The sequence below is a fragment of the Hibiscus syriacus genome, unplaced genomic scaffold (genome assembly GCF_006381635.1).
Source record: "Hibiscus syriacus cultivar Baekdansim isolate YM2019G1 unplaced genomic scaffold, ASM638163v2 tig00113124_pilon, whole genome shotgun sequence".
Lineage (NCBI taxonomy): Eukaryota > Viridiplantae > Streptophyta > Magnoliopsida > Malvales > Malvaceae > Hibiscus > Hibiscus syriacus.
In genome coordinates, this window is record NW_024063444.1 from 2,329,012 (window position 1) to 2,340,659 (window position 11,648).

General features: G+C 35.3%; 1 pseudogene; it reads left to right on the forward strand.

The window, feature by feature from the left end:
* The first annotated feature begins 704 nt into the window (after positions 1-704).
* LOC120185584 lies at positions 705-9,118 on the forward strand (annotated as a pseudogene).
* Positions 9,119-11,648: the final 2,530 nt, after the last annotated feature.

Sequence of the window (11,648 nt, forward strand, 5' to 3'; positions counted from 1 at the left end):
TTATAATTGATAATTTTGATTAAACGATTAATTAATTATTTTAGAATTGAATGAACAGATAAGTAAAAGATATATATTTTCAATATTTGGCTAATCTTAGTGACTAACCGTTCAATCAAATTATTTGGATTTGATTGGTTAAACAGTTTTAACAGAATTTGGTACATCTCTAATAAATTACCTTTTAATTATGTGTGAGTTGTATACTAAGATTTTAATTCATGGTTAGCTATAAATGCATTAATTATCTTTTAAATAGATTTTTGTGTAATTCACCAACACTCAACCGGAGCCCCGATCCAATCCAGCCTTTTGATTCGGGTCACACACAAAACAACTAGATCCGGATCGCGTTGTGCTCACGCGCGCTCTCTCCGGCTCGCTTCAATTTCACGATTTTCTCCTGTCACATTTCGAAGTCTAGACGACGGCGTTTGGTTTCATCTTCTCCGATCGGGTTTCCCTTTTATACTTCATCATAGCTTTTCTCAGCATTCTGTCTTGAAATCAGATCAACTTCGACTTAAATCTCTGAAAGCTTTTTTAGCTTTCATAATCTGAAAATTTCTTTTACTTTTATAATCTTTAGCTTCTCAAGCCATTTTTTTTTACTTTTTTTCTCTTTAAATTAGCTTTAATCAAGTTAATTAAGTAGCTTGATTTAGTTGAAAAGATGGTTTTATGTAGTAGATCTGCCAATAATTAAGCTGGATCAATTTTTTATTATTGCTTCTAGTTAAAAATTTGCATGTTTATTCAAATTTTGCATTCTAAAGGCTGATTATCTTTTAATATTTTTATATAGATTTTGTTTCTTTTTTTGGTGAGGAGTAATGTTGAATAACATGGAAAATGAAAGAAGGAACAATAATAAGAGCGACGATTCAAGAATGCGAGGGTTTAGGCCTTGTTTGAGAGCAATGATATTTGTGGTTGCGGTAATATGGATTGGTGTAACTGCTTTGTATGGTTTATTGAAGCCTATATCAAATGTTGTATTATGACATATATGTATCCGACTTATATCCCGATTTCCACAATGGAGGGCGGGTCATCTGCAAAATACGGGTTGTATTTGTACCATGAAGGTTGGAAAAAGATTGACTTTGCAGAACACTTAACGAAACTCAATGGAATTCCCGTTCTTTTTATTCCGGGCAATGGTGGTAGCTACAAACAGGCAAGGTCTTTCTTTTACCACTGTTGTTATTATTAGTGTCCTTTGTTGTTGTCCATGCTAAAGAACTCAGAATTATTCCATTCTGTTTCCGTTTGTGAATGATTCTAAAATGGTGTACAACTCACAACTTTGGGTATGTTTTTCAGGTGAGGTCTTTGGCAGCTGAATCTGATAGAGCTTATCAAGGGGGTCCTCTTGAACGCACATTCTATAGAGAAGCTTATCTAGCTTCCGACGAGGGAGGGAATGTGGATATGGCTGTCATCCAATTACCGAACCAATATGCTAATAGGCTAGATTGGTTTGCTGTGGATCTCGAGGGTGAACATTCTGCAATGGATGGTCGGATACTTGAAGAGCACACTGAATATGTAGTATATGCTATTCATCGGGTATCACTTTTATCATTTGAACTTCTTTATTTTACTGAGTGCATGGACATAGTTTTAGTTTTAAGACCGAGCAGGCGACCATATAACCTTGAATGTTTTGCACATAGCTATCTGAGGTCACAATTATCATTTAATCTGCATTCAGTATCTCAAATTAAATTCGTTGACGAGATAAACTAACTGAATCTTTGTTGCATAAGTGAAAGATGCAAGTATGCCTGGTTTACACATACACACACATGAAATGAAATCAATGAAAAATATTATAGTGAGAGCAAGGTTTAACGCGAATTTCTGATCTCCAGTTTCTTTTTATTATGTTCCTATTTAATGAAGTTGTTTTCAACTACCTCAGTTTGGCTTAGAGAATAAAATGGTGAAGCAATATCCTATATCACATCAAAGATTGTGATGCTTATTTGTTTGACAGTGTCATACTACCAGGCCATAGAAAAATCGAATTATTTTGGTCAACTTTATTGTTGAAGGTTCTGTGATGCTATCCCTATTCTTGCAGGTTTTGGACCAATACAAAGAATCCCGTGATGCCCAGGATAGTGATGGTGCTGCAACAACTGGTAGATTGCCGAAAAGTGTCATTTTGGTTGGCCACTCTATGGGTGGTTTTGTTGCTAGAGCTGCAACAATCCACCATCATCTCAGGAAATCAGCTGTTGAGACTATCGTAACTCTTTCAAGTCCCCACCAGTAAGATTGTTGTGGTTTCTTGTCTATCTTTTTGTATAAAATTTCTTGTTTCTCCCTTTAAGAATTTGCTATTTCCATCCAGGTCACCTCCTCTCGCGTTGCAACCATCCCTGGGTGACTACTATAAAAGTATAAATGACGAATGGAGAAAGGGGTATGAGGTTCAAACCACTCGGACAGGGCGTTATGTATCTGGCCCAAAACTATCCAATGTCGTCGTCATTTCCATTTCTGGTGGTTATAATGATTATCAAGTATGTCTTCAACTTCTGTTCTGCTGTATAGTTTGGATTAGGTTTTTGCTTGTATAAAAGAGAAGGGTGCTTTATGATTTCTCCTTTACATATCTTGTTTGAAATGTTGAATCTTGTCTTGACTACCTGTACATGTACATATATATATCCTGTTCTCCTTTCTGGCTACAGGTTCGCTCAAGATTAGAATCGCTTGATGGTATTGTGCCTTCCACTCATGGATTTATGATAAGTGGTACAAGCATGAAAAATGTATGGCTATCTATGGAACATCAAACTATTTTATGTGTAATCAACTAGTTGTGCAAGTAAGTGCAAGTAAGTTGAATCTCTCTTTCTAGATTGTTTCTCTCTCTCTCTCTCTCTCTCCAATTTTGGATAGTTAGGTTGAGAGAGGGTTTTGAACTAGAAACCTTCATTTTGGTTGTAACATGCAACTAAAATTGAGGCATTGCTTCAGCCTGTCATAGCATTTCTGTTCTTGACATGTTTAATGTAAATGTTTCATGTAGATGTCACATACCCTGCTTAGTTTGGTAGACTCCAGAACAGGTCAGCCTTTTCCTGAAACTCAAAAAAGACTTGCCATATTCACAAAGATGCTTCACAGTGAAATTCCACAAAGTTTCAATTGGAAGATGCAACCTCAATCATCTTGGTTTGCTCGTGTTCCTGCAAAGGATGTAAAAGACACTGCTGGTATTAGGACATAAATGTTTCAGTTTTATTTTTTATGAAAACTTAAGAATTCTTTTATTGAAATCTTCATGATAATTTCCTATCCCTTAAGAAGAATTTACTGTCACATGATTGAACTAAAACTGCTTCTTGAAATGATAGTTCAAATATGATTCCAGATGATTTTAATTTATGACGTGCTATGTCATGTTTCAGGTCCACAAGTGCATACCTTGTCTGACTGTTCTAGCAGTTTTCATTGGAATGATGATATCCTTGAGAGGGATTTGTACATACAAACAACTACTGTCACCATATTGGCCATGGATGGGAGAAGACGGTGGTTGGACATACATAATTTGGTGAGCCTTACCTCACATCCAAAAAATGCTTAGCTTTTTCTCTCAATGGGCTTTTTTGTAAGCAATATCTACCCTTATATTCCACAAATTTTATCTCCTCGAGGCAAAAATTACTTGCATGCTGCAAAACTTTACCAAAGCTACTCCTCTGTTGCTTGTTCAGCCTCACAATGCATTTTCTTACGTCGAGTTCTATGTCTAGGGGGCAAATGGAAAAGACCACTTCATATTTGTTACAAACCTGGCTCCTTGTTCTGGAGTCCGAGTTCATTTATGGCCCCAAAAAGGGAAATCCGTCTTCAGACTTGCCTGCTGGTAAAAAGGTTCTTGAAGTGACATCAAAGATGGTGCAAATTCCTGCAGGACCAACACCACGGCAGGTATGAATCACTGTACTGTTCTGTGAATCTGTTGTAGGTTTCTTGTATCTTTTACAGTTAAACTGGAATAGTGTTGGGGAATTTCAAAGTTTTAATAACAGATTTTGTTGGTAAATTTGTTTGCAATGGAGCAACAACTTATTATGCCTTCTGATTTCAACTGTAATTTGCTTAAGATTGACTCCTGTTTTTGTGTACATTGCTACCAGGTTGAACCTGGCAGTCAGACTGAGCAAGCGCCTCCATCCGCTGTACTTCATTTGGCTCCTGAGGAAATGCATGGCTTCAGATTCCTGACTATCTCAGTTGCACCTCGTCTGGTAACCTTCCTTTTACAACATCAACTACATATGGATTAGGGTTGTTTTTGGGAATTTGCTTCTCTCTATGCTTATTCATCTTAAGGATTCACCTCTATGAGAATACGTTATGAAACTATCAAATACTTTTGATTGGTTAACTGTTGATAGGAATAGAAAGCTAAATTGTGCAATCTAAAAGGATGGACGTGTGATAACACTTTTTAATCACTTCTATTTTCTTATTCTTTTCCAAATTTAAACCTATGGTGAACCCTACCAAACTTCAGCCTATTCAGAAGATCAAATCTTAGTATGCATGCTAAAGATGCATATATTTTTTTGTAGGACAAAATGCTAGGCTTCTTTCTATTTTCTTTTTCTGTTCCTGGACATTTTAAATGGTTGTGCTGCTCTCTCATTTAACATATAGCTTTTGTGGTGCTCGGACTATTTCAGGCAGGCCTCCACCAGCAACTTCCATGGCAGTTGGGCAGTTCTTTAATCCAGATGAAGGGAAATTAGAATTCTCTCCTGTGTCAATGCTTCTATCAATACTCTCCCATAAGGTGAATGTCTGATATGCTGCCATCTAGCTTTCTAGGGTTTGAAACTTGAGCAAAAACCTGTTTACTCTAGTTTCACCCGCAAAGACAACTGAAAATTGTTGGTGAATGATTTCAATGATGTGCAGGATATCTTATTGAAGGAGGACCACCCACTTGCTTTCAATCTGTCATTTGCAATTAGTTTAGGCCTTTTGCCTGTTAGTTTCTCTTTGGAAACTGCAGGCTGTGGAATCAAAGATTCTGCGCTTCTTGATGAAGCTGGAGATACTGGAAACACTAGTAAGAATCTTAATGTCCTTTTGTTTTTATTTCAATCCTGAAATTCTAGAATTCTTTTTGGTCACCTGATTGTCATGCTTACCAATTAACCATCAAAATTTTGTCATGATCTATGATTGCTGGATATATTCTGTTGTTACTTTTTCTTGTTGGTTTTCGTACTTTTTATCCTTTTCAATTAAAAATACTGTACTCATTAGTTTTCCTTTCTCTTTTCTGCTGAACCGTCCAGAGCTTTGCAAACTGCGTTGTTTTCCACCTGTAGCACTTGCTTGGGATCCTACATCAGGTCTCCACGTATATCCTAATTTACATAGTGATACTCTTCTTGTTGATTCTTCCCCAGCACTTTGGACTTCTACTGGGACAGAGAAAACAACTGTTCTTTTACTGGTGATGAGCCATATCTTTCCTTGCATGCAAATGTTACTTCCATTTCAGAATTCAGTTGTTCAGTTCTTAAAGTTTTAAAGCTCTCTCCCTTCCTGATACCACTACAGCTTGACCCTCATTGTGCATATAAGGCAAGCATGGATGTTTCTGTAACCACCGCAGCTAGCAGATTCTCACTTCTATATTTTTCACAGGTGCTCCAATCTAATCCTCATACTTATTATTTTCCTTCCCTGCCTTTCAATTTAGATGCTAGTTTCTATTAGTTAAAAAATTATTAGAAATAATCTGGTGAATGCTGCTTTTGGAATATTCTAGTTGAGTTCACTTGGGTGAAGATATTGTGCAATATCAGTATATTGGTATTTCAATGTTATTATCTGGTTCCTAACTTTTGATAATTCACAGTGCACTCCTTGGCATTGAAATTTTGTGCTGTAGTGTGCTACCTATAACATTTGTAAGCAGGGATTTAAATTGCGGTTGAGGCCGCGTTGCGTTTATCGCGGTTGTAGATATAACAGATGCTATTGCGGTCATTGCAGATGTCGCGGTCTTGAATTTTTTCTAAATGAGTTGATTAAAAAAATGTTTTTTTCAAAAAAATGAAATATCGAAAAAATAACGGAATAGCAGTATGCTATTGTCGCGATTGGCCGCTATCTGCTAAATAGCGGCCGCAATCTACCGCTATTGGTGTGATTCCGCTTTCACACCACTATTTTCCGTGATAATGGTATCGGCCGCCGCCACGGCCGCGAGACCGCTATCCGACCGTTATTTGAATCCCTGATTGTAAGTGCTGAGGTCATCCTTTAGATTCATGTGACAATACAAAACTAGAACGTAAAAATGTGGGAGCTGTAACTAGAAGCTGTTCATGGTGACATTCTCAACATGAATCAGATGTTTGAGATATCTGTATAAATGAGTCTGTAGTGATGAAATGAGTGGAAACACGTTATATAACAGTCAATAGTAGTGGATTTTTAGGCATATAAACCCTCATTGTGTAAGTGTTCCTATTATATTGTTCCAAAATTGTAAAATAAAGGATTTCCCATTATTTAAGTTTCATATGCTTAAGAAAATTGATGGAAGGCACCCTCCCAGTTTGTGCATATGATTGAAATAATATATATTATGGTTATCTCTTGGGACTTTTAGTAAAGAGAAAGGGAAAAAAGGTGCCATATCAGATTCTAAAGAATCTTCTAGTTTGTGCATATGATTAAAATAATATATATTATGGTTATCTCTTGGGACTTTTAGTAAAGAGAGGGAAAAAAGGTGTCATATCAGATTCTAAAGAATCTTCTGCTGTTGTTTCCATTTATATGCTATTTGCACTCTATGATTCTTACATGACTTTCTAATACAGATAGTTGGCTTCTGTGTCGCTGTTGTATTTTTTGCTCTGATGCGACAAGCACATGCAAGGCCAATTCCTTCTATACCGAAAGCTGTGGAGTACAACTTCCATTCCCATTTTTGCCTTTTGTTCTTGTGCCCATTTTGTTTTCCCTGTTCTTTTCCTTTCTATTTTCTCAACCATTTCCTCCATTCTCTAGCTTTACCATTGTGTCGATAATTTGCTACCTGTTGGCAAATGGGATTGTTATTCTACTGATATTGGTGTCACAATTGGTCTTCTACATGGCTGCGTATTTACATGTTTCCATAAAAACAAGGTCGGTGAACTCTTAACTTTCTTGTTGTATCATCTCCTGAATGTCATGTTGATATATTTTGTGAACAATATATAGAAACTATTTTTATATGTTTGAACAAAAGAAAGGGAAAAAAACCTTAAACAGGCTTATTTTTTTTATTTTACTTCCAATTTACATTATGAACTTTTTGAATTATCTCACTTTTCGATAGGGTTGTGTGATTTCTTTTAGATAGAGATCATATGATCTTCATTGCTATTATGATTTTCTACCTTGTGGTTAACTAAAAGGTTTTAATTGATTCCAGGTGGCAACTATGGGAAGGAAACTTTGGCCTTTTGTTTCTTCAGTGGTTTATGAATCTTTCTTCGAGGTTCCTTTCATTAAAGGTAAACTCTTTGCAACTATCTATACCGACTTTGCTCAGATCTCACAAGTTATTTGGATTCATTATCAAATTGCATATACCAGAACTTTGAGAAGTATAATTCTTGTTAAATAGAATACTTGCTTTTCCATAACTCTATATAAACGGGAACCATGTCAACAATACCACCTCCAACCTCGTTAAGTCACGGTTCTCTCAAATTTTCACCATGGAAAGGTACCACCTGTATGTGAGACTTGTTAGAATGAATAATTGAAGTCGTATCAGTTGATTATAAATATATCCCGTAGTTGATGATTTATTGTCATTTGTCTTTTTATGTGCACAGTCAATACAACATATTATATTTATGTGTATATATATTATGTTGATCTTGATTTATTTTGGAAATAGGCGGTAAGGGTTCTAAGAGCCAATCCATTATTCGTTCCAAGATCAGCGGCAATTATTTTGTCAACATTTGTACACCCGGCACTTGGCCTATTCGTACTGCTCTTATCACATGCTTTATGTTGTCATAGTTCGCTGTGCAAGTAAGTTCATGTTTACCATAGATTTTAATGTATGGATTTTATTTTGTATTCCTTGGTAAATGCTAAACGCATTTGTTTCTTTGTTGGAGTGCTTAAGGTGATGCTAAGTGTTACTCCGTTTTTCTTTTCTGTAACAGTTCTTTGACAACCTCATTTCGCAGCAATGCACGAAAAAAGGAATCCGATTATGAAACCGAAGACAATTATTCGTCTCAGCAATTTAAACCCAAACCGGGTTCCCCTTCGAAAGAAAACAGATCGAGTTATATTCAGGCACAAGAAGATATTTTCCACCTCCAACATGGCTTACTGGTGCTGCATATTCTTGCTACACTAATGTTTCTTCCCTCCCTGGTGTCTTGGTTGCAGGTATCGGATTTGCCCAATTGTTATGCCTTTTCCACTGAACTTCCACCAAATTGCATCCATTTTATTTCTTTTATCATCTTATGAGACCTTTTTAATGATTGCAGAGAATAGGAATGCATCAGAGCTTCCCAAGATTCCTAGATTCATTCCTTTGCATTTGTTTGATTCTTCACGGCATCTATAGTTCGGAGTCAATGTTAAATTCCGAATTGCCCTTTCCACGCATCACGGGAAAGGAAGTGAGACTGAATTTGATCTACCTAATTGCTGGGTTTTATTCCTCTCTCTCTGGCATGGCACTGGAACCGTATAAAGTGTTGTACGCCATGGGTGCCGTTGGGATCATTTCCTTGGCATCGAGTGTCTTAGAAGCATTTACAGGAGCAACTAGATTCGGAAGACGACGACATTGGCACAGACACTAAAATCGAATCCACATTTCCAGTACACGACCCGACATCATCAAAAATGGAGTTACAGATACGTCCAAATTCCAAACCCTCCCATCATTTTTTTGTAAATGAGTTTTGGGACGCGGGAAAAAAGAAAGGAATTTTTGTTGTGATATTAAAACGGCAGGGCCTTTTTTTTTTGTGGCTGCCATGATCAGGATATTTTTGGCATTTCAAGTTGAACAAAGAGAGGGATTAGTGATTGGACATTCTAGCATTTTTTTCCATATTGAAATTAGCTTCTTTTGTTTTTTTTTCTTTAGGTGGTTTCGACCCTTTCCAGATTTACCCATGCGAAATAGATGATGTATTTCAACAAAAAATTGTGTTTGATTTTCGATTCAATGCTTAAATCCATACATAAATCAGATGAGGGGAACCCAAAAATAAAACTCATGAGCATCACTTTGCTACAATATAAAGATTCCATTGAAAATATGTTCTAGAAACAACAATAAATTTGAGACTGTCCAAGACTTGCCTGATGAAGGTATTTGTGTTCCAGGTCATCAGAATATCCAGGTCACCCAAGTCCTTGGAGGGTCCCTAAACTTTAAAATATATTTAATTTGGTCTAGAAACTTGATTTTGTGATTAATGATTCGGTTTAGGTCAAATTTGGTTGAAATGGATTTTATAATGACATGTGAAATCACTATTTTATCCCTACATAGTTAATAGCATTCATCTTGCGATGCGTGAGTATACAATTGTCGTAAGCATGATTATGATATATATATCGTTGGCGTGTATTGCATGATGAATGTTTATTTTTAATTTCTTTCACTTGGTACACATGATTAGGGTTTTTAATATGTCCGACTTGATCGAAATCTAATGTGCATTCAAAATATCCAGGTCATCCTACATGGCCGGGTATAGGGTGTTATATTAAAAGAATCATTCTTATTCCTAGAGATCACGAGTTTGAGCACCAACAGCTGCATCAAGGTGATTGAACACTCATTGTCAAATGGTTGAAAGGAATAAATACTACTTTGTAGTCACCTTAGCTTAATAAAATAAAAATTAAAGCTTGTATGGTTTGAACAAGCCCATTTTTGAGATTTTGATGGCCCCTCGGGTGAACCAAAATATTAGACCCTAATCAAGTATTTAAATTACAGTTTGTATTTGTGTTTTCGATCGCGTTGTGTTTATCGCTATTGCATGCATAACGAATGATATTATGGTCATTGTAAGTATCATGGTTGTGAATTTTTAGTAGCATATGCTTTTGTGGATATTGTGATTTTGAATGATGATGTTACCACTGTATAACAGGCATTGGTGTGGTACAAATTGTCATTTAAGTAATTGTTCATGATAACAAGTGTTAGAAAAATAAATTTTAAGGGCAATTCCATAATAACACAAGTATTGAATAAATAGACCTCTAATAATAAATATTTTTAAAAAATAAGAGTATTCTCATAATAACAAATATTAAAGAAAAATTAAACCTTCAATAAAATGTACTAAAAAATTGGACTCAAAATAACAAATAAATATTAGAAAAGAAATTGAATTTTTAAAAATATGTCCTTAATAACAAATATTAAAAAATATTAGATCTCTAATAATAAGTATTGAAACAAAATGGGTATTCAATAACAAAAGTTACAAAAAAATATTGGCAAAAAATTAGACATTATAAAAATATTCTAAAAAATAAATTATAAGAATAAGCTCCTAATAATAAATACTAAAAAAATAAGCTCGTAATAATAAATATTGAGGAAAAAATGAACCCTTAATAATAAGTATTAAAAATAATTTGACCCGTGATAAAAATAATTGTTTACAAATATAATATATTATAAAAACTTTGGATCCTGGTAGATGCCACTCCCGTCTATGCCTAGATACAATCTTGGGTTTAAACAAGCGAATAGAAAGTAGAATGAAAACCGAATACTTTTTAATTAATCAAAAATTTTAAGTTACTTGCGATTCTTCTTTATTCTTTTAACGATACGAGTACTAAGTGTATAACGTTATGCATACATATAGATGACATTGTTCTTGCGAGTTCTGATATGGAGCAGATTATTAGTTAAAAAATATCATCATGATATATTTAAGATTAAGGATCTTGACAAGCTTAAATATTTTAGGGCTAGAAGTATCCTGTTTCAAAACTAACATAAATTTGTGTCAAAAGAAAGAGAAAATAATCTCAGTGACCGAAAATGTCTTATAATATACGATTTTAATTAACTTTTTTTGGATTTGCCAAAATGACCAACAAATTCGCAACGCGAACTCCAATTTCGCAACCCAGTTTCTAATTTCGCAACGCTAATATGTAAATCACATTGCGATTTTCTAAATTCGCGTTGCGATTTTCCAAATTCGCAACGCGAATATATAAATCGTAACACAGAAGTCAAATACGCAACGCGATAGTTAAATTCGCAACACAAAAGTCAAATTCGCAACGCGGAATTTCAAATTCGCAACGCGGAATTTCAAATTCGCAACTGAATTTCAAATTCGCAACTAGATTTTCGAATTCGCAACATGTTTTAGTTTCGCAACACAAATGTTTTGGGTATATAACAACGCAGCAGCAGCAGCAGCAACTCATAATCTAAATCCCTAAATCGCAACTCATTCCATCTCCATCTATCACTCTCTCCGGCGACATCCGTTCCTATATCCAACGACATCCTTCCCCATCTCTATTTTTTTTACATAATTTTATTTCTATATAATTTTTCATTGATTTCTCTCCCA